The 27,884-nt window shown below is 50.1% G+C and overlaps 1 long non-coding RNA gene across 1 annotated transcript; it reads left to right on the top strand.

Annotated features, from left to right (window-relative positions):
- Positions 1–1,539: 1,539 nt before the first annotated feature.
- Positions 1,540–21,400, top strand: LOC116156489 (uncharacterized). The gene is made up of 3 exons (XR_004140326.2): positions 1,540–1,837; positions 14,463–14,535; positions 20,090–21,400. It is a non-coding gene; the product is annotated as an uncharacterized LOC116156489 (long non-coding RNA).
- Positions 21,401–27,884: the final 6,484 nt, after the last annotated feature.

Genomic DNA, 27,884 nt, shown 5'->3' with positions numbered 1-27,884 from the left:
ACTCCAGTGTCAAAGGGGAACAGAACATTTGCTGCTGAGTGGTTGGACCAAGTGGATCTTTCTCATGTATTATTATTTTTAAAATTTGGAATTAAATGGAAGCCGCATACTTCTGAATTATTTGGATCAAACGTCTCCTGGTGGAGCCTGCACAAAACTGCCAACTGTCCTGTCTGGGGTCTGAGAGATGCTTTTCTGCTGAAAGCCTCAGTTTCCTCATCTGTGAAGTGGGGACAGTAACAGTGCATACCTCATTGTCCAGCACACAGTCAGCACAGAGCGAACGCTGGCTTTGGAAGGCTTCTCTAAGGTCCAGGCTTGGCATGTATGAGGGCGAGGAGCATAGTAAGAGGTAGTCAGCCTGGCCTTCCTATGGCCTCACTTTTCTGGCTCCTAAAGGACCCTCTTGTGACTTAGGTATCACATACCCTCACTCTTTCAAGCAGCAAACTCCCATGGAAGCACTGAAGACACAGTGACAAGCCAGACCCACCCCCGCCCTCAAGGGGCCTGCAGACACTGGGCAGAGCGATGAGGCTGTGATGAGGGAAAACACAAATGTCCAGGGGAGAAGAGGAGGCCGTCCGCCCCATGCCTCCGCCCCTCTCTGTCCCTTCTGGCTCTGTTGGAGCCTCATTTTTCTCACCTGCAAAATGGGACTCACAGGGTTGTTTTCAGGTTCAAAGGATAAAATGGATTAGTGGTGGGAAAGAACTTTCTAGACTGCCAAATGCATCTAAACAGACAGCCAGGGCTACATAAGAAAGCAGAGACCTGTTTACAGAGTGATGCCCCTGGTCCATGGGCTCTGTCTCCAGGCCAGTTTAAAATCCTATGCTTTAAAGAAGCTTTAAAGGAAAGGAATGATGCTTTAAGCCCATCCTTTGAGCGGGGAAAGGAATGGGGCAGGTGGGAGTGAAGGGATGGGGCTCAGATTCGGTTGCTCATCTTATTTCCTAGACCGCCAGGACCCGAGTGATGGGAGGGTCAGGAGCAGAAGCTGATGGAATCCAGCCACTATCTCCCCCTCACCTAACCACCTGGAAGTCAAGGAGCTGAGAGGCTGGGGATACAAAGCTCGCTGTGTCAGCACAGGGGCCGTATTAGCTAGAGGACAGACTAGGCTGCTGTAACAGTGTGGAAAACACCATTGCTTCAATAAAGCAGAGATGCATTTCTGGTCCTGGGAGGTGGTCCAGGGCGGGCACCCAGGCTCCTTCTACTTTGTTGCTCAGCCACCTTTTGGGGCTCACCCTTATTCACATGCCTCCAGCCGCAATGGGGCAATTCCCTTGCCATTCCAGGCAGAGGGAAGAGAGGCAGAGGGAAGGGCCTGTCACATTCTTTTCCTTTTAAGGGCATGTGGTTGCCAGACTCCAAGATTGTCATCATGATTCCTGCCTCCTGTTATTCCTGCCCGTGGGTAATCCCCTCCCACACTGAGTAGGGATGACCTGTGTAACCAATAGGATATTTTGGAAACACAGAGTGTGACTTCTGAGGCGAGGTCTTAAAAGACATCGCAACTTCCACCTGGCTGTCTCTCAGATCACTTGCTCTGGGAGAGGCCAGCTGCTGTGTCTTGAGGATACTAAATCAAGTGGTCCTGTGGAGAGGTCTGCATGGTGAGGAACTGAGGCCTCCCACCAACAGCCAGCATGAACTTGCCCACCATGTGAAGGATGCATCTTGTAAGTAGATCCCCCAGCCCCAGTCAAGCTTGCAAATAACTGCAGACCTAGCCAACATCTTGACAGCAGCTTCATAAGAGATACCGATCCAGGACCACTCAGCTAAGCCATCACCAGACTCCTGACCACTGGAACTATGTGAGACAGTAAGTGTCTACTGTTGTGTTATGCTACTAAGTTTGGGGGCAATCTGTTACTCAGTACTGGATAACTAAAACAGATGCCCACTCAGAAGGTGCACGCGTCACTTCCAATCACATCTATTGGCCTTAACCCAGCCACATGGCCATGTGCAGCTGCAAGGGAGTCTGGGAAATGTAGTCTGTACCTGCGCAGCCATGTGCCCAGATAAAACTTCAGTGACACAGGCCCTTAACTTCATCACATCTGTAAAGTCCCTCTTGTCATGTAAAGTAACAGGTTCCAGGGATTAGAACATGGGCATCTTTGGGGACCTTTATTCTGCCTCCCACAAGGCAGAAGCTTATATATGAATATTCGTAGCAGCAACGTTATTCATAATTGCCAAAAAATGGCCAAATGTCCTTCAATGGATGAATGGTTAAACAAACTATGGTCCATCCATACAGTGGAATACTACACGGCAATAAAAAGAGAGAAACTATGGAGGGTAGAGCACATGCTTAGCATGCACGAGGTCCTGGGTTCAACCTCCAGTACCTCCATTTAAAAAAAAAAAGAAAAAGAGATGAACTATGGATATATACAACTTGGTTAAACCTTGAGAAAAGTATTCTGAGTGGAAAAAAAGCCCATTTCAAAAGGATACACGCTGCATGATTCCGTTTATATAACACCTGTGAAGGCACTTCGTTCTAGAGCTGGGGCAGAGAGGCTGCCGGGGTTAGGAATGGACGGTGGGGGTGGCTGTAAAGGAGTGTCCTGCGGTGATGGCACAGTCAAGTCTCTTGATTGCAGTGCTGGTTACATGAAGGTATGTGCGTGATAAAATTGCATAAAACTACGCACAGACACACACACATGAATGTGTGTGTAACAGGTCAAATCTGAATAAGCTCTGTGGATTGTTCTAATGTCAGTTTCCTGATCTTGCTATTACCCTCTAGTTATGCAAGATGCTAGCATGAGGGGAGGCTGCGTGAATTTGTAATTATTTCAAAATTCAAAGTTTAAAAACAGCAAAGAGTGCTGGACTTCCAGACCGGAGACGTGGTGTCTGGGTTCTAGTCCTGGCTCTTTCCTTCCCTTGCCTGAGGCTAATCCCCTGCCATCTCTAGGACTCAACTGGCCCATCTGTGAAATGGGGGTTTTGGTTTACGTCACAGGCTTTCAAAGTTTTCTGTTTAACGGGGAAATCCTTTGTTTCAACACTGACGCAGGCACAGGTAGAACTCCAAGATTGTGAACCCCAGTGGGACTTACTACCTGTAACACTCTGATGGAAGGCTCCCCCTGGGCCCAGGGGAAGACCGGAAATGCTGAGAAGCAAATGCTTTCTGCAGGGTGTTGGTAGTTAAACAGCTGAGTGCCCCTATCCCTTGGGCAGAATGACTGGGAGATGTGGGTTCTGCACTGGCTCCCGGAGGTCCCCAGCCGCCTGCAGTGGAAACGGGCTTGATAGCACGTGCTTTATCCATTGTCTCACCTTCCCTGTCTCATTTCTCAGCCCCTCACCTAAGGTGTCTGGGAACATCTCCAGGTAACCAATTTGTATTCATATCTTCATCTCAGGATCTGTGTCTGCTTCCACCCAAGTTAGAATTCCCCAAACACAAAACAAATAATAGCTGTGGCCCCAGGAGTCGGGGTGGGGGTGGTCAGTGAGAGCCAGGCCACATGGGACCTACCTGGAGAGGTGGACCTTCATGTGGACCTTCAGCGAGAAACATATTTTGAAAGGGAAGGAAGGACACATGAACGCACAGCCGAGCGGGACCTCAGGAACCAGCACGGCAGGAGGCGGGGCCCTGGGATGCTAACCCGCTGTCCGGTCCTCTGTGCTGGCCAAGTCACCCCGGGGCAGTTCTCTTCATATCTTCCCTTTTCACTCAACTCTATGTTCCTCTTTTGACCAAGAAAGTGACCCAAAAAGGATCGTGGTCACTTTCTTATCAGGCCTGTGGTGAAGGCAGAGGACTCACATCAGGCCCTTCCCCAGCTCCCAGGGCCCCAAGTGCCTTCTGCAAGGAGGACACACCAGCTCTGCTGGGGGCCACTGCAGGGCACCCCCAAAACTCTGAGCCAGACAAAGGCGCCCCAGGCGGTGCCCTGAGGCTAGGGCCTAATGTGTGCCAGGCCACGCAGTCCTCGGGGAGAGCACTGAGAAGGGAGTCCACCTACTGACTTGTAGAGCGGCCTCACGTCAGAGTCTTTGTCCTACTGAACTTCGCAGGACGGGATACTCGAAAGGGCTTCAGAGGCCAGGGACGCTCCTACTGTTCAGCTGCGAGTTATCATCCCAGTGAGGACAAAGCCCTGTCCTTACTCCACATGGTGTCCTAGCGCCCGGCACAGGGCCTGCCGCCTGGGAGAGGCTCAGGAAATGCTTGCTGATGTAATGAGTGAGTGAATGAATGAATGAGAGCTCGAATATGTCACCTGGTTCAACAATTCAATCCAACAAAGTACACACCAGGCGCTGGGCTGGGCCCTGAGGAAAGTCACAAATAACAAGATGTGATTTCTTACCCTCAAGACCTTAAGACATAAGACGCAGATGACTTTCCTATGGGGACCGCTTTTGAGGTCCACATGTGTGCTCCCCTCCTGCATGTCCTCTGCTCATTTAAGTTGGATCCGGACTCCAGATCCTGCTCAGGCTGTCTGTGGTGGCTGAACCCCAGGACAGCCCCACGAGCCCACCTCCTGAGGGTCACATCCTTGGCTCGTCCCCTCCCCTTGAGTGTGGGTGGGGCTGTGATTTGCCTCTAACCAGCCAAATATGGCAAAGGTGACAGAATGTACCTGATTATGAGATTGTGAGGCAAAGAGGTCTGGGCACTACTTGTGTGTCTGGAACTTCCAAATAGGCCATCCTCGTAACTCCTCAGGGCTTTAGAGATACAGTTCAGTCAGGGGACTCAGTTGCAAACAGTGGGATCCACGCTGCCTTGAAAGGGAGTTTACCAGAACAGTGGTTCTCAAACTTGAGCCAGCCACACAATCCCCTGGAAGCCTTGCTGGACACAGACAGCCAGGCCCCACCTTCACTGTTTCTGGTTCAGGAGGTCTCTGATGGCCCCAGGAATCTGTATTTCTAACAAATTCCCAGTATTGCTAACAAGTTTTTAACTGCAAGTCGTGGGACCAGTTTTGAGAACCACTGGACTAAATGCTATTAAGAAGGTTACGTCATGCTTAGTGAAATAAGTCAGACAAAGACAAATCCTGTGTGATATCTCTTATACATGGAATCTAAAAAATACAACCAACAGTGAATATAATGAAAAAGAAGTAGACTCACAGATACAGAGAACAAACTATTGGTTACCTGTGGGCAGGGAGAGTCAATACAGGGCTAGTGGAGGTACGAATTACCAGGCATAAAATAAGCTACATGGATATATGATATAGCACAGGGAATATTGCCAACATTTTATAATAACTATAAATGGAGTATAACTTTAAAAATTCTGAATCATATGTTGTTCACCTGTAACTTATATAATATTATACAGCAGCTATAATAAAAAGGTGCAGAACCAGGAAGGGACACCAAGAGTCAGGTGTGAGACTACTCAGAAAGAAAGCAAACCCAAACCACATGATGAAACAGCTCCAGGGAAGGAGGCCCATCTGCCAAGGCCAGAGAGGGTCTTATGGGGAGAATCAGGAGGACTAATGAGCACTTTTGTTCAATTTCCTGCCCCCCATGCACTGTAACTCCCCTTTATCGCCCCATCTTCTGTAAAATCTCATGACTCACTCAGTTCTCATGGAGTTGTTTTTGCCTGTGGAAGGAGGCATGAAACCCCCAAGAGCTCCTGCCAGGGATGTGAGTGCAGGGATGTGAGCAATAGCTCTTTGGGGAGCTCAGTCACATTGGGGAGTCGCAAAGCTCAGAGAGGGGTGGTCATTTGCCTGAGGTCACCCAGCAAGTAGATATTAGAGTCTGGATTTGAACCCAGGTTGGCTTGGTCTCAAAGCCCAGATTCTTTCCACTATAAAGCCTGAATGGTTGGTTTACACTCTTCCACGCCCCCTTGAGAAATGTCCCTGTCCCAGAGGCATTGAGACCCTAAAGAATCTAAAAAATGATACAAATGAACTTATTTACAAAACAAAAAGAGACCCACAGATATAGAAAACAAACATATGGGTACCAAAAGGAGAAGGGGTGGAGGGTTAGGGATAAATTAGGAGTTTGGAATTAGCAGATACTAACTACTATATACAGAATAGATAAACAACAAGGTCCTACTGTGTAATACAGGGAATGGTATTCAGTATCTTGTAATCAATTGTAATGGAAAAAAAAAAAAAAGAATTTCTGCATGTGCTTAGGGGAAGGTGGACAAGGGCTCTCCCAAGAGTCTGTTACAAGTCAAAGCCCCAGGGGACTTTTCCCCGTGACTTGCTGGGAGCTGACCACTCCCCCTGGTGCCCAGGAAACTTTCTCCAGGCTCTGTGGGTGAGCTGGTACCAACCAGGTCATCAGTGGCCATGACAGCGACAGCAATCTTTATTGGTCAATTTGATGTAGTGCAGACCTCAGGCCTGAAGCCTCACAGCACAGACACACAGAAAACCCAAAAGAAAATCCACGGAGTGTGGGAAACTCAAGTGTTTTCTCTGGGCCAAGCCAACCTGTTCTATTTCTCTCTAGCTGTTGTCTGCCTGTCTGTTTCTCCTTGTCCAGGTCTGTCTTTTTCTCACATCTCTTGTCTCCTTTGTCTCTGACTCTTTTCTCTCTTGCCTCTTCCTCTCTGCATCTCATGCTCTCGAGTCTTCTGCTACCTCTTCTCTGCCTGTCTTTCTCCTTCTTTCTCTCCCAGTTCCCCCTGCCCCCTTCCTCTCTCTTCCCTTGTCCGCCCCCTCCCTCCTCCTCCCTGCCCCCCTCCCCTGGAGCTTGTGCACAGAGACAAGGCTCCCCAGGGGCCCAGCAGGAAATGCAGTTTCCCCTCTGACCCTGTCAGCTGGCCTTGGAGGATGCAGCTTCCCTCCCACTCGCTCCGCTCAGGCAGCCTGAGCGGGCTCCTGGGGGGCTCAGGATGGAGGAGCTCACTTTTAAGGGACTCTGAGGACAGCCTTTACCAGGAGGGTGGTGAGCCCTGGGCCGGGCTGGGGCTGGGGGAGCAGGAGAGGAGAACCCCAAGTTCCCTGAGCACCTCCTGGGTGCTGGCAGTGCACCAGGTCCTGGGGGCAGGAGGAGCATCAAAGGCCACAGTCCCTTTCCCGGAAGACAGAAGGACACATAAGGGCAAGGAGCTGGGGTGGGGGGGGCGAGGGTGGCAAGGACTGAGGCTTGGGAGGGCAAGGGATTGGGGCAGGGCAGGGGACAGAGGCGTCTCTGCAGAGGTGGGGGCTTCCGGGCCAGCTGTGTGGAGAAAAACCATCCCCACAAATTTGTACAGCTCTTAACATGTCTTTACACCCACTGCGTGACCGTTAGGAGAGGCGGTGTGGTGTGTTAGAAAGCATCCAGGGGTCAGAGTCAGAGGGCTGGGTTCCAATTTCTACCTCGCAGCGTGGTGCGTGACCTTGAACATGTGACATAACTGTGGAGCCAGCTGGCGCTCTCTGAAGCTGCTCTAAAGCCACAAAACCCCCCACTCCAGGGCTCTCCATGTGCCTGGGGCTGATTGACCCCACTCCCCACTTTAGGACCCTCCAAATAAATGTGTTTCTGCAAGATAAAAACACCTTCCCTTGATGCCTGGGTTTACCCTAACAAAGCTAATCGCCCCCAGGAAATGGCTGTGTGGACAGCACCCTGTGTGGACAGGCCTCAGGGCACATCCTGCCCTTATCAGAGTCGTAAGTCCTATTCCACAGAGGGGCCCCTGACAAGTCTTATAAGCAATTAGGTACCTGTGCAGGAATTCATCATGCAGCCCCCCTACCCCTGTGCTCACAGCCCCTTGCCCCAATAAAACACCTTAAATGTTCATCCTCAGGGCTCACACGGGGACCTCTTCTCTGTGTGGCCCGCTGTTGCCTGCGGCAGTGAACCTACTAAGCTTTGCTTTGTTCTTAAACTTCTCTTTGTCTTTGGTAAATTCTTTTACTGCCCACACACCGGCCCACCATGTCCCCCAACAATAACCTCTCCCAGCCTGTTTCTTTGTGTATGAAGTGGGTGCAAAAGACCTGCTCACTCTAGTACAACAGAGTGGGTAGGGCTGATTAAAGGGGAAGTTATTGGAGCGAGCTCAGAGCCCTGAGCCCCGACGCTTGCTCTGTAGCCACCTCTTCTTTTTCTTCTGGGCACACTTTCTGTCCAACTGTGAGGACAGGCGCATGAAATCACTGCAAAATGGCAAGTTTGTATTTAGTGCCTTTTTTAAGCTCAGCTCTGCACCCACCCACCCCACTCCCTGATTGCCTAGCTTCCTAGGGGTCTTTTATAGAGGAGTGGTCCCAGCCCAAACAGCGTCAGAACCACCTGGGAACTTGTGAGGGCACTTAGTTAGTTAGTTAGTTAGTTAGTTAGTTAGTTAGTTAGTTACGCCCCTCCCCAGACTAACTAAAGCAGAAACTCTGGGATGGGGCCTTTGGGTTTTAAGGAGCCCTCCAGGGGATTCTAATGCTCGGGCACCTTGGAGAACCTTGGGATGGAGCATCTTCTCAATGCCCCCACCTGTGATGTAAGTACGGCAGTAGTTATCTTCATTGCACAGGTGACCTCGTGATGCTCAGGGAGGTGAGCGGCTCACCTAAGACCACACAGGTAGGAGGTGGTAGAGCTCAGGTTGGAACCTGAGAAAAGTCAGTGTTCCTTCCACATCTCCCTGCGCCTCCACACTTGGGCACCTCCCTGCACAGTGCCACCTGGACAGACACAGGGCCGAAGGCCCAGGTGCTTGTGGGAAACTCCACCCAGTCATTCCCCAGGCGCAGCCCTGACCAGGGACCTCTCCCACCTCACCTGTTGTGTGTCATTTTGGGCAGGGCCCTGCCTTCGGCTCTAATCTCAGGGTCTGAGCATTAATTTACACTCAAGTATAAATGGCTGATAATGCCTTCAGGGATACCTGCTGCTTTTAAGGGGATATTTGTGCTAACCAGGAAAAAAGAGAGCTCATGGTAGGGTTTCAGGCTCCGTGTCAGAATCAGGTATGTTTCAGTGGGGGGAAGGTTGTGGGCCCCTGAGTGCTGGCAGAATAGTCTCATGGAAATAGCACCAGAACAACCACGGCTGGGTTGTCACTGCCTAGGGAACTCGGGCAAGTCCCTGCATTTCCCTAAACCTTCATTTGCTGACCTGTAAACAGGCATGATTCCTATACCTGGTTCCACTGGGAGGCTCAGCGAGATAGCCTTTATCAGGTGACCCTCCCCTCTCCAGATTGCAGGCTGATGTGAGCAGAGCCGGACTGGGGCAGAGTCACCCCAGGTTACAAAGTAGGCAGGTCCCTTCCTGGGACAGGACTTAGTGCCACCCACCTGTGCCACCTGCCAAAGGACTGCCTGGGCTCCGAGTTCCTGGCAATCCCTGCTTCTGGAAACCTTCCCCGATGCTGGCTGGAACTCCCAGCCCTACGGGAGGCAATGTGGGTGTGTAGGGAGCCCTGGGCTGGGAGTCAGGCCCTGGGTCTGGTCCTGACTTTGCCACAGACTTTCTGTGTGACCTGGACAATTCCCTGTCTCTCTCTGGGCCTGAAACCTCGCCTGAAAAGTGAGAATGAGATAGAAGGATGTGTAAAGGCCCATCTCACACTAGCTTCCTAACCATCCCCTGGGCCCCTGGAGCCTTGCCTGTCCCTCTGAATACGGTAATGAGCACAGCCTGCTGGAGCTGTTCCCGTGGCCTTCTGTGATGTGTAATTTTCTCCCCTCTGTAAGTTCTTTGAGGGAAGGCCCCTGTGTTTGTTCCTCTTTGTTCTGCCTTCAGCCCTGCACTCAGTGCTGAGCTCTCTACATCACTGGGCTCACTAAAGAGCTGCTGATTAATTCCCAAAGACCCAGGCTTTGCTCAGAAAAGTGCTTTTCTTTCAAGGTACCTCCTCCTCCAGGGAGCCTTCCCTGATGTCCCCTCCCTCCAGACATACCTATAGAATTACCCCTACCCTACCCGCACACTCCTCCCCTCTAGAAATCCCTCCCTTTTGGGTTTGTCAGGAGATTTTCATTGTTCTTAGCACAACACCTGGCACACCCAACAAAGGGTGAAGGGTGAATTCACTTGAATCACAGTCTGAGGGGAGAGACAGGAGAAAGCCAGATGAAAGGGGTCCCAGTGTCTTTGCAGAGATGGGGACCACAGCTGGAAGGGGCTCTTCCCCAGGAAGGCCTGCAGATGGCAAGCAGCTGGCCGGGGGTGGGTGTGACTCACCAAGCTCCCACAGGCAGGGGGGCTGCTGCCGACAGGCTGAAGCAGGAGTCAAAGGCCTAAAGGAATTTTGATAAGGACAACACAAGCCCTGGAGTATTTCTAGAATGCAGGAGGTTAAGGGTGCGGGGAGCTGGGTCAGGACAAAACTGTCTGATTCTGTTATTTATTTAATTTGTTTGCCTGGCTAAAATATTCACATGGTACAACATTCAAAAGGTACGAAGGGGGCACGGTGAAAAGTCTGCCTCTCTCCTGTCCTGCCACCCAGGCTCCCTCCCTAGAAGCATCCCGTATTTCTTCTAGTTGCTTCCACAGACGTCCTTCCTCTCTTCTTCTCTCCCCTTTTTAATACAGGGACGCATGTTAACCACATCATCCTTCACTTTGCTTTGTCCCTTAATATGTCTTTGAGAGCATTTCATGTTAGCACACAAAAGCTGTTTTCACTTGCTGAATCTAGCCCCCCATCCCCCACCGTATGACATGGGACCTCCTTATCATTAAGTCTCTGGGGGCTTCACGAATGGGCACCTGGACCTGGTGGGCATCCATTCCCTGGCCTGCTTCTGAATGGGACCCTGCATGCACCAGGGCTTGTGCCTAGTGCAGGGTTTCCATTTCCAGGCCTCTGCTACCAAGGTAAGAAGTGAAAGGTTCTTTGTGAAAGGTTTAGATCACCTCCCTTGTTTGAGGCTCAGAGAGGGAAATGACTCATGCAAGATCACACAGCAAGTCAGGGCAGAGCCAGAGCCGGGGCTGGGCCCTAGGTCTCCTGTCTCCCAGCCAGTGTTTTGCTCAAGCTGCTCAGCAGGAGAATCACAGGGGTCAACAGCGACTGCTCTAAGGCTGAGCTTCTGTGCACAGGCCCAGACACTCAGGAAGCCAGAAGCAGAGGGCTCCAAGTTCTTTGCAGATACTTGGGAGCTCCCCGGCTAGCGGATTCAGTGCTAGCCCCCAGAAGGCTGGCTAATGGCAATAATAATAACAATAATAATAATAATAGCAGCTACCACAGTCAGGTGCTTGTACTGTGCTTTACAGAACTTGTCCCTTTTGAGTCTCACAAGGGTCCTGCAAGATGAGTGTGATCAGCCCCATTTCCCCCAGCTGGACACCGAGGCTCAGAAAAGGTAAATAATTTCATCATTTGCCAACATCCCCCAACCATGAAGGGGCAGGGCTGGGATTTTAACCCATAGGTTTCACACCAAGGCTCAAATGCTTTCCACTGGGATTATTAACATTTATCAAAATATTGATGCCATTTTTCAGGTGAGAAAACTGAGTCCTTGTGATAAGCCCTCTACCTGAGACTACTTTAGTTTTACCAGGAACAAACATCTGTTTCCTGTGGCCCACCAGATGAAGGCCATACCCTCACCAATCCTTCCCTTGACCTTTGATGCTCATTGTGACCCTGCCCTGGCCCATTTGTCCCAGTTCGTCTCCTGCTGTTCTGACCACCTCCCCAACAGGTCACCCCTTCTCCTTTGAGTCAAGTGGAAAAAGTCAACTGGAAGAACTAGGTCCAAATATCTATTCTGTCACCTGCTGTGTGACCTTGGGCAAGTCACTTAAACTCTCTGAGTCTCCCTTTTCTCAGCTGTCAAGTGAAGAAAGGTATAAGGCCTAAGCCTCAGCCTAGCACCTACCCGCCACGCTGTAGACTGATTACCGTGCGATGCTGGAAGGAAGGAAGGAAGGATATTTGTTGTGCCCCCATCACGTGTCAGACCCTGAGAGACACACTGGGGATCCTGTGTTGAACAAGCAGAGACTGTCGCTGCTTTCCGGAGATTTTTCTCGAATGGGCTGCGGATGTGGTTAACTGCAGCAGCTGAAGTAACTGGAGTTTTGTAACCGTGGGCAGGATTTCTCCCTTGGGCTTTGGGCCAGAAATGAGGGTGGGGAATTACCCTAACGTGACAGAAGAGGAAAGGACCCCATTCACTCAGCTTTAAGTGGTTGGAGACTGAATCCTGCTTTTACAGGCCACCCTGGTTTTCTCTTGCATCTCTGATACTTAGCAGTTGGAGGAAGCGAGACCGGGGGCCCTCAGAGAAGGCAGGGGAAAGGAGAGGCCTTTACAGGCCCCACGCATAGGATGAGGCCCAGCCCAGCGGCCCTGGGCAGCGCCCCACCTTCAGGTGTGCCCTTTGGCAGGGAGGACCTGGCTGGGCCTCTCTCCTGCCACTGTCTGTGGGATGAACAGCTGAGCAAACGCACCCCAGCCTCTGGTGCTACCCACTCGCCAACGCTTGATGTAAAAGGAGCGGGTGGGAGTGGGAGGGGTGGAAGGAGGGGCCTGCGGGCCAAGGACCAACCAGAGGTTCCCCTCAACAATCACTTCAGGTCTTCATTGTTTTCTTAAGAACCCTTGGGAATTTTGCATTCCACTCCCCAGTAGATCTACGTTTAATATAATCGGTTCCCTCCCTTCCTGGATATCACTCATTTCCAGCCATGGTTTCCCTATACCCCGGCAGAGCTCCTGTCCCCACAGACTCCCTTCTCCTTCCATACATCCAGTCTTCCCTTCCTCTCTTCCCGGATCTTACCCTCCACCATGTCACCAAAGTCCTTTGAACCCTGACCTCCATGATGTATTGTAAAAGGGAAGAACAAATCTAACTCCATATTGGATCTGTTTCTTTTACTTTAATCTTTGTATCCTCTTGCTTTTGCTACAAGATCCTCACTAAAGGGAGGTTGCCTACAACCTTAAATTATACATAATGGCCCATCTCTGGAAACCCTGCCTCTCAGGTAATGAGCATTAAGCTAAAATACCTTTGCTTAGCTCACAGGAAACATCCTGACCAGGCCCACCTGTGAATGGCTGCAGGCAGGAATAAATGAACACATCCCCTCTGGAATCTGACTGGAACCAGGAAATGTTTGACTTTACTCCCTTCCTTTTTAGTATAAAATAAGCATGAATTCTAACTTAGGCAAGATGGTTCTTTGGGACACTAGTCCGTCATCTTCTAGGTCTGCTGGCTTTCCGAATAAAGTCACTATTCCTGGCCCCAACAATTCACCCCTCGACTTATTGGCCTGTCAAGTGGCAAGCAGTACAAGTTTGGACTTGGTATCACAATCATTTGTTTCTCTGGCTGCCTCAGCCTCCACCGTGGCTTCCCTCGAGGGCAGGGCTGCAGGCTGCCTCCCTCTGTGTCCCTGACTTTTAGCACAGGCCAAGCCCTTAGGTGGACCACGCGTGGAAAAATGATGCAATGAATAAACGAACAGGAATGGTGGTAGTCCCTGGGGGCTTTAATAGGTGGACGGTTGGCCTCCCAGAGATGGCCACATCCTAATCCCAGAGGCCTGTGAACACGCTGCCTTATAAGGCAGAAGGAAGCTTGCAGGTGTGACCAAGTTAAAGATCTGGCAAAAGAAATTCCTCTTTGGGTCCAGGAGCTCTGCCGGCCCTTCCTGATGGCCCACCTTGCAGATTGCAGGCTTGTCTAGCCAGCCCCGACAGCTGCATAAGCCAACTCCTTACAGCCAATCCATCCATCATTCAATATTGCCGACTGAAGGAAAAATGCACCATCTAAAAGTTGAGAATTATGTTTTATTCAGGCACCTCACTGAGACTGCATCGCCCGGGAGACAGCCTCTCAGGTAGCTCTGAGAAACTGTTCCAAAGAGGTGAGGGAAGAACGAGGGTATATGGGAGTATTTGCTGAAAAAAAAAAAAAATGTAATCGAACATGAGAAGATTATTGCTAAGAAACAGACTCACAGACATAGAGTGGTTGCCAGGGGGGAGGAGGGTGGGAAGGGACAGACTGGGAGTTTGAAATTTGTAGACATTGACAGGTATATATAGAACAGAGAAACAAGATTATACTGTATAGCACAGGGAAATGTATACAAGATCTTGTGGTAGCTCACGGTGAAAAAGAATGTGACAATGAATATACATATGTTCATGTATAACTGAAAAATTGTGCTCTACACTGGAGTTTGACACAACATTGTAAACTGACTATAACTCAATAAAATAAAATTAAAAAAAAAAAAGATTACTGCTAATTACAAAAAACCCAGACATCTCAAGTTCATGATTTTAGTGCTTATCTGTGTATGGGCAGATGCAAGAGTTGGGGTTCATTGAAATTATTCCTCTGTTGCGCATCTTAACTATCTAGGGCCAGTGTCCTATTTTTTTCCATCTTGAATTCCCCTCGGGGTGCATCTTTGGGGGCGGCTGCTGTGGCTGATGGCTTGATGGTGGGCAAACGTTGCTCTTTACTGAAATGACAGGTGACTTTTTTTGTCCACAGGATGTAGCCTACTGGTTCTGTTTCTCTGACTGAACTCTGAACGATGCCCCTCCAAGAGAAATTGGCCTCTGAGGTCTGTATTTGCATGATCACTCAGAATGAGGTCATGGTAGGCAGAGGAGAGCCAGCCCAGGAATGGTTTAGGTCAGGTGCCCCTCAGCTGAGGTCAGTGTCAGGCCCAGGTCTCCGTGGAGGCTGGCTGTGGGTGGGTTGGAGGTGGAGTGCAGACCCCACAGGCAGTTGAGCAAACAGGGGGAGTGGGGGGTGGGGGGATGGGGGAGGGGACGGGTGAGACCTGGAGCTCTGGGACACAAGGTGAGGTTTCTCGGGGGGACAGAGGGCCTAGAGGTGCTGGAAAAGCTGGATCAAATCAATCTGACCAGCCCTGTAGCCGGGCTGGGCCCTGGGGACACAGCAGAAGATAAGGAACAGCCCTCATGGGACATACTGTCTCCCTCCCGGCGTTGCCCAGTAAGTGCCATGCCGGCACATGATAATTACTGAACAAATTCTCTGAGACTAGATCCTGCCAAGAGGGGCCCTAAAATGAGTCATTTGACAAAATTCTGGGAATAGAGCAAATGATGGAATAGGGATCTGGGATGAGAAGGGGCCTGGGCTGGGAGGTGAGAGGGCTGGGGACGGGTGGGGAGGGGGCGGAGCCAGCACTGTGGTTGCGGGAAGGAGCGTTCTCTTCCCGACTCCCTTTCATCCGTCCACCCCTCCACCCCGTGGATAACTTTCCTTTTTAGGGACCGGCCTTTCCTCCCCCACAGAGTAATCAGAGCCAGGATCTCTGCCCCCCAGGCCTCCGTTTACCCTTAGACCTCTCCTAGCCTGTGGTTTTAGCAAACAATTGGATCCTTCTAGAGCTTGGAGGCCTGGCCCCTTCCTCCTTAGTGGTGGTAAGAAATGCTCCACATTCCTGAATCAAGAGGCCCGGGGCCATTCTCCCTCAGCCCAAGGACAGACCCGGAGAGGCAAAACCAACTCTGAACCCAGACACCCCTCCCAGGCTCCCTAGGTCCCTGGGCTGCCAGTGCAGACCAGGTATACTGTCACAGGCCACTCAGGGCTGCGCAGGGTCCGCTGGGGGCTTGCGGGCTGAGGCCAGACCCCTTGAGGCCCAAGGGGGCTCTAGAATGTTAGAGAACAAATTCTTGGGGCTTCCCACCCTGCAGGCTGTGCTCCTGGCGTCAGGGCTGCCCAGAGGAGGGCGCTGCCTGAGTCCTGTGAGTCTCCCTATGATGCCCAGTCCTGGCACTGAGGAGGCTCTCCAAATGAATTTATTGACGGGTGACAGCAGGGCTGGGGAGACATGGGGTATCAGAGAAGGACTCTGCGAGGGTCCACACCTGTGCTGCAGCCCTGGCACGTGGGAAGTAACTAGGGAGCTCAGGGAATGTGTCCCAGGGGTCAGGTGCAGCTATGGGCCAGCCGCGTAGACGTATATTTACTCCTCACACAACCCTACCATTGGACTATCATCACATCCCCGTATCACAGATGAGCCGGTTGAAGCTCAGAGAGGGTAAGAAACTTATCCAAGGACACACAGCAGATAAGTGCAGGGGCCAGTACTGGGACTTCAGAGTCCCTGCTTTTAAGTACTAGGCACACTGCCTCAGGGGAGAGAGAAGGAAAGGCCTGGAAGGGGAGTGAACACGGGTGGGCTTGAGGCAAACAAGCTCTATGTCTCAAGGCTGTGGGGTGTCCGGTGGTGGGTAGGGGATGGGGCACAAGGAGACAGGAGGCTGGGGAGGTCAGCTGGGCCTCAGAGGCCACAGTGAGGAGTTTCCACATTCATATGTACTATCTGTTGGGTTTCCAAGTATGCTGTCTTTTGGAGGAACGGTTTGCTACCGACAGGTACATTGAAAAAAAAGAAAACACAGCATCAGCCAATCTCTAAAGCCCTCCTGTAAGTAAGGTTTCAGGATGACCTGCATCAGGCCAGGGGGGAGACGGAGGGTGGCCGGCTCAGTCTACCCCTGGAGTGGAGGGGGCAGCTGGACAGGCAGCCGACTTGCTAGGCCAGGGGTCAAAAGTCCCGGTTCTGATGCAGACCCTGAGCCCCACCTGCAGCCCCAGATAACACTATCGTGCACAGCTGGGGTGTTGCTGGGTTAACAGGACAGTTACTGTCTATGGAGCGCCGGCTTGTGCATTATCTGGTTTCCCCGAGAATCACTGGTCCTACGTTGCTGATGGCTCCTGGGAAAATGATGAGGACGGGGTCTTACATCTGGAAGACTCCTTACAACCTGCAAAATGCTCTCATGTACCTATTCCCATCTGAGCCTCACACAACCCAGAAGCCCCAGGCTGTATTATCCTGCTTAAAAACAGAGAAATCAAGGCACTGCTAAAGAAACGACTTTCTCATGATTCCCTGATCATTGGGGAACAACCAAGAACTCCAAACGTGGTCTTTTGATTCTCTGTTCAGGGCTCTTTTTACCTCCTGCTCAAAAGAATATCCCATTTGCAGGCATCCAGCACCATTCATCTTGCTGTCTTACTAGTAAATCCTGATCAGAATCCAGGTCCTAATAATAATAACAACAGTTGCTTTATTGAGTTCTTACTATGTTCCAGACACCTGCTTAATGCTTTACAAACATTAACTTAGTCCTCATGACAATTCCATCTATGAAACAGCTAAAATTGTTATTCCCATTTTACAGATGAGAAAATAGAGGCTCACATTGTTCCAGGACATACACCTGGGAAGCGGCAGAGCTAGACTTTGAGCCTAAACCAGTCTTCTCACACCTGGGTCCTAATTAGCAACCGCACCTCTCCCCTACACTCCTCTCTGCTTTTGAGTGTGTCTATGAGGTCTCCCCCGCTCAACATATTATAAATTCCTCTAGAGGTAGAGCCCACATCTTCATTGACTATGTATATCCTCCCAGAGCGCTGAGAATTTTGCTTTGCCTGTAGTGAAGTCTCCACAAATGTGTTAAATAAATGAAATCACTACTCACTCTTCTATAGCATCTTGGGGGTTTCAAAGGGTTGTGTGTAATGAGGTGGGGTCACACAGGTCTGGATTCAAATTTCAGCTCCACCACTTAACATTGGTGCAATCTTGACCTCAATCTCCCCATCTGTAAAATGGGTTAACAACACACACACACACACACACACACACACACACACACACACACACACACACACACACACCATCGTTGTTAGGAAGATTAAAATAAGACAAGCTCTGTTAAACCTTTCCCCTTCCAGGATGTGGTAGGCAGAAAAATGATCCCCCATAGATGGCCACCTCGTAATCCCTGTAACCTGTGAATAGTTACATGGCAAAATTGCAGATGGAATTAAGGTTGCTAATCAGTTGACCTTAAAATAGGGAGAATATCCTGGATAATCCAGGTGGGCCCAAAATGTAATCAGAAGGGTCCTTAAATGGGGAAGAGAGAAGCAGAAGAGAAGACAGAGGGAGATGTTACCAGAAGAATAATCAGGGAGACAACACTGCTGGCTTGGAAGATGGAGGAAGGGGCCAGGGGCCAAGGAATGTGGGCAGCCTCTAGAAGATAGAAAAGGGGAAAGAAATGGATTTTCCTTAGAGCCTCCAGAAGGAATGTAGTCCTGTCGACCCCTTGATGTTAACTGAGTGAGACTTATACCAGACTTCAGACTTCCTCTAGAACTGTAAGATCATAAATGTCTGGTTTAAGCCAAGTTCATGATCATTTGTTACAGCAGCAATAGATCACTCTGTTCAGAGCTTCACAAGCATCGTCTCACATAATCCTCCCCATAAGTCTATGAAGTAGGTTAGCAATACCCCCATTTTATGGGCAAGGAACCTGCGGCAGACAGAATAATGGCCCCCAAAGATGCCCATGTTCCAATCTCTGGAGCCTATGACTGTTAGGGCAAAAAGGGCAAAAAGGCCTTTGCAGGTATGATTTTGAAAAGGATCTTGAGATGAAAAGATTATTCTGGATTATCCAGGTAGGCCTGGTAGAATCACAAAGGCACTATTAACAGGAAGGCAGAGGTTAGTGTCCTTGTCCATTCAGGCAGCTATGACAAAATACCACTGAGTGGGTGGCTTATAAACAACAGAAATTTATTTCTCACATTTCTAGGGGTTCAGAAGTCCAAGATTAAGGTGCCAGCACGGTCACTTTCTGGTAAAGGTTGTCTTTCTTGTTCATAACCAGCACCTTCTTACTGTATCTTCACATAGCGGAGGGGGCAGTGGGGTCTCTCTGGATCCTCTTTTATAAGTGCACTAACCTCACTCATGAGGGCCCCACCCTTGGGACTTAAGCACCTTCCATAATGCCCCATCTCCTAATGCCATTATCTTCGGGAATTAGGATTTCCACATATAATTTTGGGGGGTGGGGATACAAACACTCAGATCATACCAGTCAAATAGTCAGAAAGGAAGCAGAGGTTGGAGCAATGTGATTCGAAGACAGAGGGCCAAGCTATCAGCCAAGGAGTGTGTTCAGCCTTTGGAAGCCAGAAAAGGCAAGGAAATGGATTCTCATCTGGAGCCTCGGGAAAAACCACAACCCTGTTGACATCTTTATTTTAGCTCCATAAGAGTCACTTTGGACTCTTGTCCTTTGGAATTAATTGTAAGATAATACATTTGTCTTATTTTAAGCCACTAAGTATGTGGTAACTTGTTATAGGAGCCGTAGAAGATTCATCCAAAACCCAAGGATGCTCAGAAAGGTGCAGTGGTAGGGATGGGACTAAAATGCAGTCCTTCTGTTCATAGGAACTGTGCTCAAGCTCCCAGCCATGAAGCTGACTCAACAGCTGACCAGGATCAGGAGTTGAAGGCACCAATGCCACTGTCCCCAAGGAGAAGTGATCCTGGTGGTGAACCTAGGGGAATTCTGCTGTTTTTAAAATGTCAGAAGTCTTATGGGAAAGAGGAATCTTTTTGGCTGGGTGCAGCAAAGAGCTTCCATATTTTGGATCAACTCCAATTGAGGAGAACTGGCAGCCGGGAGCTCTGTGCAGAGCAGAATCTTGAAGCTGAGTGGGAAAATGTGCTGCGGTCGACTGGCAATGCCTGCCTTGGCCTCGACATGGCTGAACAGCAGTGTATGCTGCTCTGGATTAGATGAGTTCCCTGGGGCTGGCCCTGAGTTTGACTCATCTTCTTATTCCCAGGGCCCAGTGGTGTGCCTGAAACAGAGCAACCACTCAATAAATATTTCAGGGAAGAAGGGAAAGAGGTTGGAAAGGAGAGGGAAAGGGAAATTGATTTCCAAGGAGGCCAGGTCTAGGGCCAGCGGGTAGAATCCCAGGCTGGAAATCTGATTTGCCTACTTGCTCTGATCACAGCAATCCCTTCCTTTGGGGATGCACCCCTCCCCCATTACATTTGGTTACAGCAGCAGGCCTGCCAATCCCAAGGTCCTGCCCCTCCTACCCAGGGGCAGGCCTGTGACTCAAGCTGGGCAACCTGACTCTATTTCCCAGAATCTGAACTTTGACGAGAGGCCCTCAGAGAGAGAGCCTGGAGAGGTGGTCCCCAGAGTCAGGCACCCAAGAGAAAGTGGGGGATCCACGTCTGTGGGACCCCTGAGATGGTACTCAGACACTCCTAACCTTAAAGCCATCTCTTTCAGGACCAGCAGCCAAAGGCACAGAAATGACTGGGAAAACTGGCATCCTGAGGCGATCCATGCATCCTGCCCCTCCCGCATTCCAGCAGCTCTGCCCGTTGTGTGCCAGTAAACACCGCCACCCCCAGTTTTTCCTGCTCAATTATTCAAAGTTAGTTTCTGTGGCTTGAAATCGAAGAAGCCCAATCAATATTATACAGTTTCTCAAGAAGGAGGAGCTAGCCTGCAATCAGAACTATTCAATCGGAAAAGATCTTGAGTTGGAACTTGAGAAAAGAGTAAAATGGACTGAATGTTTTTGTGCCCCTAAATTCCTCTGTTGAGTCCTAATGGGCTGGTATTTGGAGGTCGGGCCTTTGGGAAGGACACCCCCAGGATGGATTCGTGCCCTTCAATGAAGAGGAAGAGAGCTAGCTTTCTCTCTCTCTCTCCCTTGGGAAGATACAGAGAGAAGACAGCTGTCTGTAAACCAGGAAGAGGACTTTCACAGAGAATCTGACCACGCTGGCAGCCTGAACCCGAACGTCCAAGCCTCCAGAACCAAGAGGAATAAATGTCTGCTGTTTAGGCCCCCCAACCTGAGGTGTTCTGGTAGAGCGAGCAGCGCTAAGACACAGGGATTGGGGATCCATCTGGTGGGAAGGCCGTTCAGTGGGAAATGAGAGGGACAGTCAAGAGCCCTGTAGGCAGTGAGCCGTGAGTTAGATTCCCTCCCTTCTGGATGCAGCCCTTAGGCAAGTCAGTTGGCTCTCTGAGCCTCTATGTCTGTGAAATGAGGCAACGAGCCTGTTTATCTCATCGGGTCCCTGTAAGGCAATGGGGATAATGGGTGAAGCGCTCAGCATAGTTTGGGTTTCTCCCCTCTCCAGGGTCCTTGTGCTGAGGTGGGAAGCCCCATAAAAAAGACTGGCAGGACTCCCAGGCAGGGCCACTACTCTCCTGCCAGCACCATCCAGTTCCTTGGCCCAGCAGCTCTATTTCGCTTTTTTCCTCTGAAACGGCTTACTTCTAGGAAAGTGGAACTTACCCCTAAAATTCTATTGGTTCCCTAAGCTAACTCCTGATTGGTCCATTTGTAGTACTTTATTTGCATGTAGCTCATTCTTGATTGGTTATTTCTCTCCCTCCTGATTGGTCCATTTCTACACAGCTTGTTCCTAATTAGTCAATTTTTGTTATACCTTATTTGCATATGATGTTGCAAAGTATAAAACTGGCAGCCTATAAAAGCCTGTGTAAAACTACAGATGGGGTCCAGAGCTTGGAGTGTTAACTCCTCTAGGCCTGCTGGCATAATAAACCTGAGTTCTCCAACTCTCAGAGTGCTGCTTGGTCTCTCTCCCGGATCCAGGTTGCTGTCACAACTGAGCTGTAACACGTTTTTCTGCAACAGTGCAAAGAGGAGTCATATGAGAGCAATATGTCTTATAACCACAGTTAGCACCTGCCTGCCAGACACCAGCACAGATTCCTTCATGACTCTTCAAAGTGATAACAACTAGCCTCAATCCACAGATGCCTGTTGTGAGCCCAGAGAGGTTAAATCCACTATCCTCAAGGCCACCCAGCCAGCCAGCAGGAGGCTGGACTTGAACCCAGGCACTTTCCAACCAGAGCCCCAGAACTTATGCAGGACCTGCACTGACTCCCCCTGGGAGAGACCCAAATCCCTCCCTACAGTAAGGCCCCTTGATGGCAGACACGGGGTCTCAAACCCACAGAGGGGCCTCAAAGCCCCAAGAAGCTGTGGGTCCCATTAGAGACAAGATGCCCACGTGGAAAAGCTTAGTGAACTTAGAAGGTAAAGCATATGCAGGGGTCCCGGGAACTAGGAAGACGCTGGGGAGGGAGGGCCCCTCTGCCTGAATTTCAGGCCATATCCAGTGTCTCCAGAAAGAAAGGACAAGAAGCCACCACCCTAATCCTGAGGCTCCCGGGGAAGCAGTAAATTCCTGGGAGAAAACAGGTTCCCACAGGCTTTATCCTCCCTCCCTCTTCGACCTCCTCTAGGCAGCTCATGCAGTGAGGGGAGGGGAGTAGGGGGAAGGGAGGAAGAGAGGATCTCCTCTTATCTTGGGGAAGGGGAGGGTGTGCATGCGCACACACATACACACACACAAGAAGAGAGGGCAGAGCAGCTCAGGCACAGAGCTGATGGGCTCCAGGGCTCACCAGGTCCCACCTGGTTCCTCAGGCAGTGCCTCTGGCAGGGTCCACAGAAAGAGGGTGGCTGGGTGTAGCCAGGACGTGGGTCTCCCAGATTGGAGTCTGGGCAAGCACACACCCAGCTTCTGCCAGACAGGATATTTCTCCAAGCCCCTTCGTCTCTCCACAGACCCCCAAGATGGAACAATGAAAAGAAAGAGCATGGATTTGGAGCCAGGGATCAGGTTTCCAGACTCACTCTGACACTAACCCCCGCCCGTTCCTGGGCCTCCAGTTCCACAGCCATCAAACAAGGGGGTTGGACTCCATTTTCAAGGTCCCCTCTGGCTCCAGTGTTCTGAGAGTTGAGGATTACAAGTTGGGGCCAGGTTTCCCCCATCTCTCCAGAGGCCTCAGAGATCCCAGATGGAGGAGGAATTTTTTAAATTGAAATATAGTTGATGTACAATATTATATATTATAGGTATACAGGATAGTGATTCACAATTTTTAAAGGTTATACTCCACTTATATTTATTATACAATATTGGCTATCTTCCCTGTGCTGTACAATATATCCTTGTAGCTTATTTCACCCCTAATAGTTTGTACCTCTTAATCCCCCACCCCTATCCTGCCACTCCCCACTCCCCTGTCTCGCTAGGTAGCCACTAGTTTGTTCTCTGTATCTGTGAGTCTGCTTCTTTTTTGTTATATTCACTAGGTTGTTGTATTTTTTTTAGATTTTGCACATAAGTGATATAATATAGTATTTGTCCTTCTCTGGCTGATTTACTTCACTTTATATGATAATGTCTTGTTCCATCCATGTTTCTGCAAATGGCAAGATTTCATTCTTTTTTATGGCTGAGTAGTATTCCAATGTACATATATACCACCTCTTCTTTATCCAGTCATCTGTTGATGGACACTTAGGTTGCTTCCATATCTTGGCAACAGTAAATAACGCTGCTATGAATACACTGGGGTGCATTATCTTTTCGAATTAGTTGGTTTTTTTTTATATATATATCCAAAAGTAGAATTATTGGGTCATATGGTAGTTCTATTTTTAGTGTTTTGAGAAATCACCATACTGTTTTCCACAGTGGCTGCACCAATTTACTTTCCCACCAACAGCGTAGGAGGGCAGATGTAGGAGGAATTTGGACAGAGGCTTGGATGGATGGAAGGGCTCTGGCCCCTACTGTCCCCTTCTGCTAAGCCAAGGTGCCAGCCAGCAGGCAGGGTGGGTGGCGCAGGCAGGAGAACAGAGGAGAGAACTGGCCCCTGGTGATGGAACAGAGGGCAGAGCCCAACTGAGCCCTATTGTACCCCACCCCACTCCTGGGCCCCTGGCATCCAAAGCCAGCTTGCCAAGGGAATTAGATGCCAAGCAGAGACTTCTCGGAGCAGGGGTTGGGGGTGAGGGGCAAATGGGGGAGCAGAGAGGGGAAAGCAGGGGGAAACCTCCTGAGGCTGCTCTCCTCCCTTCTTGTTTGGCTCTCAGACCCACCTGGGAGCTCCCTCTGGAAGCTTACTGCAGCCATGGGGTCCTGATGTGGGGGATGGGCACACGGATGTGGCAGGAGGCTGGTGGACCTGCCCCACCCTATTAGGCTGCTTTACAAGTTAAAGTAGCTGTGGAGTGAAGGGCCACCTCTTAGGATCCTAAAAGTTAAAATTCTTTATGAATCAAGAGTCTTATTGCCAATGGTGGACCCTTAGGCTTGGGGCTGAAGAAGGATTCTTGGATCAGTGTTTTTCAAACTGCAGGTTGTGACCGACTGGTGGATTTTTTTTGAAATTAATTTAGTGAGTCACACTCAGAATTTAATAATAATGATGATAACAAAATAGAAGAGAAAATAGCAGAGTAAGAGTAAATTGTCTTGTGAAACTCTTGTTTCAGTTTTGTGTGTTGTGCCAAGTTGTGATGTAATGTATGTCTTCCTCCTGATCGCAGTTAAGAAACCTTGAAAAGCCACTGACTTGGATCACATGTCCAACCCTTTGTTCACCAGCAGGGAAAAGTGAGCTGGCAGGCAAGGCCCTTCCCATCCGGCCTCGACCTACCAGTCTCAGTCCCTGTCTCACCCAAGAGACCACATGTTTTGCCACACCCAGCCAGGGGCCCCACCCCAGCAGCTACCTGCATGCACACCTCTTTGCTTCCTTCAAATTCCCCTTTCTCTCAGCCTAACGCCCAGTCCTGTCTTCACCCAAGGAGGCCCTGTTCACATGACACTCCCCCAGTGGGGCTGCACAGGTGTCCCCTTCATTGTTGGCAGCCCCACGATCTGCCACAGCACAGCACTCACCCTCTATAGATAACCTGGTCCACATCGGGGAGCGGGAGCAGGGCTGAGCACACTCTTATTTAATGAATGAAGGAATGAAATCATTCATTTAAAATAAATGAAAATGAATATTGACTGAAGGTTGAGTTGCTCTGGGATTGGGGGTCCTGGTGCAAAGGCTGGATGCTTTAGTGTCATCCAACAATTGCTGTGCACCTACTAAGCGCCATGTACCCGACAAGCTACTTGGAGTACCAGACCAACCAGAATAAGGCGACTTTCCTTAAGGAATTCATGATCCAATGTGAGAGACAGGCAAGTAAATCACCACCCCAGTGTGGAAAGAGCCCCAATAAATGTACATGCCTAAGGGGACCCCAGGGAGCTGATGACACTGTGCCAGCATCTAAGATGATGACAAGAGCCCCCAGGACAAGGACTAAAGCGGGGTGGGGTGGGGTGGGAATCTTGCAGGCAAAAGGCAAAAATTCTCTTGCTACTTTGTAGGTCCTTTATAGCACAAGACACTTTAAAATAATTTTTAAATCATTTTAAGCGAAGTAAATCAGAGAAAGACAAATATCACGTGATACATTTATATGTGGAATCTAAAGAAATTATACAAATGAACTTATTTACAAAACAGAAAGAGACTCTCAGACATAGAAAACAAACTTACGGTTACCAAAGGGGAAAGGTGGGGAGGGATAAATTAGGAGTTTGAGATTAGCAGATAAAAACTATCTATAAAATAGATAAACAAGGTCCTACTGTATAGCACAGGGAACTATATTCAATAGCTTGTAATAACCTATGATGAAAAAGAATGTGAAAAATAATATATATATATAACTGAATCACTGTGCTGTGCACCAGAAACTAACACTACATTGTAAATCAACTATACTTCAATTAAAAAAATTTTTTAAATTTTTTTACACTTACGTATTTAACTCCCCCACTAGACAGTAAACTGCAGGAGAGAGGGCTTGGTGCTTGCCTTGCTGTGCTGCATGCCAATGCTGAGCACCATCTCTGGGGCCACATCCTATCGAATTAAATATTTACTGAATGGATAGTCAGGAAACTGCAAATGGTTCAGGTTGGCCTGAAAGTCAAAAGCAAGGAGGAAGTGGTAGAAAGAAGGGCCCAAGACCACAGAAGGCACCTGTGCCCTGCTAAGGGCTACGTCTTTTTCTTGCAGGCACTGAGGAGCCACGGGAGGGTTTGTAAGGGAGACAGGTCATAAGATTCATGGTTTAGAAAATTCCACTGGCTTTGGTGTGCGGGGTGGGCTCCTGGGGCCCAGGTGGGCAGCCGAGAAAGCGAATGGAGAAATAACCCAGGCAAGGAGACTGCAAAATAGAGGCAGCCAAGCGGGGCTCGCTGGCGCAGAGGAATTTGCGTGCTGCAGGTGTGCGCGGTCAAGGCCAAGCCCTGCTCCTGGCGCCGGTCAGCCGCTCACATCTCGGCTCCTCCCTCCGCAGGTGCACAAGAGTGGGCCTCCTTCACCTCCCGCCTCAGCGCAGCCCTAGGAGATTCGTGCCAAACCCCAGGCAGTTAGAACGCTCAGAAATTTTGACTTTACACTTAAATTTGTATCTTATTTTTCTCTTTTTAAAAAATCAGCTCACATTTTAACATACGCATATATGTTTAAAGTGAACATTAGATGAATGTATGCAGGGTCATTGTACTATTATTCTCTCTGCCCTTGTATGTGTGAACATTTCCGGACTCAAAATGTAACGTGAATATAATGTCACGACGATATATGTATGTGGAAGACTAAGGGCCATAAAGTCATTCTAAACTCTAGATGGAAACTCTTAAATCATCACACACACAAAAGCCTTGTGTTTCAATTTATCTGGCTCCTATTTCTTTTCTGTTTTTTTGTTTTTTTTGTGGGGGGAGGTAACTAGATTTATTTATTTTAATGGGGGTACTGGGGATTGAAGTCAGGGCCTCGTGTATTCTAGGTGTGCACTCTACCACTGAGTATACCCTCCCCCACCCCGCATCCCCTCCTCTTTCTCTTGCCCAGAACACCCCGTATGAGATCTGCCTTTCCTTTCCTAAAAAGGGAGATTGCTAAGGTGTTAAAGAAATCCTGCAAAAGACGTTCTTCTTGACGCTGATGAGGATTTACTGCAACGTGAAATATAAGCAGCTCGCTGTTTTTAAAAACTGAACACTGGCAAACAAGACAGGGAGTAAGGCTGAAGTTAAGAGTCACGAACACAAGGGGGTTCGGGTTACTTCCGACCACTGGGGACGCGAAGTCAGTAAGCAAAATTGCTGTATTCGAACCCAAGTCGTGCGGTTTTAGAGTTCTGGCTCTTACTAAGCCACACCATGTAAGTTGGCGGAGGCAGTTAACTTTTTAAAAGTGGAGTTCGATGTCAGGCACTCAGCAGACAACGGGTGGGCTGGGTCGTCCTTGAAAGGAGGCTGATTTTCCTCCCATCCCACTCCTGGCTTTCCGGTTGCTCTCCCCCAGCTTTCTGGCCCAACTACCCCTGCCTGCTCGTTCCGTGGGTCCAAGGCTCAGGCCAGCGGGATGGGAGGGGGCGCAGGTGCGTAGAGCCAGGCCTGAGCCGGGCGTGGCCGGGGATCGTGCGCGCCCCGACAGGAGCCCACGCCCCTGGGCAGACTCCCGGGGTGGCTAAGCGAGGCGGGGCGGCGCTTCCCGGCAGGAAGGCGCTGGGGGGCGCGGCCTAGGAAGGATGCCCCGCGCGCGCGGGCTGCGGCAAGCGGCGGAAGGACGCAGGTGACGACAGCCGCTCCAAAGGGGCGCTCGGGCCGCGCTCACCTAATAAGGGCAGGCGCGGCGCGGGCGGGGCGGAGCCGGCGCGAGCGGGGCGAGGGGGCGGGGCAGCCCACCCTGCGGCCCCGCCCCGGAGCCAGACTGAACCTCCGCGGAAAACTTTGCTGCAAGGGCGGGCCCCTGCAGTGATGCCCCCAGATGCCCTAAGGTCCTTTCGGGGAACTCCCCGCACCGCCCCACCAACCCTGCCTAGCCCGTCTCCAGTCTGAGACCGCTCCAGCTCCGTCCTCCCGGAGCTGAACTTGACCGACACCCCTTGTGACTATGGGTGGGCTTCTTCACTTCACCTTGGCTACACGTCCTCACTGGGTACCTGGGGTTACTACCCGGGGGCCGTATCGGGAGTACCTTTAGTAGCCACACCTTGGAGCACTAATCGAGCCTCACGGTCAGATGGTGCACCTTCTCAGCCCTGTCTGCCCCAAGTGGATGCTTTTTTTATTGGCACTAAGGAAGTCACTGTACCTCAGACGCAGCCCAGGGCCTGGCTAAACATTAGCCATTGATCCATCCGAAGTGGTTG

The sequence above is a fragment of the Camelus dromedarius genome, chromosome 11 (genome assembly GCF_036321535.1).
Source record: "Camelus dromedarius isolate mCamDro1 chromosome 11, mCamDro1.pat, whole genome shotgun sequence".
In the NCBI taxonomy this organism is placed as follows: domain Eukaryota; kingdom Metazoa; phylum Chordata; class Mammalia; order Artiodactyla; family Camelidae; genus Camelus; species Camelus dromedarius.
This window is presented reverse-complemented; position numbering and strand designations above follow the sequence as displayed.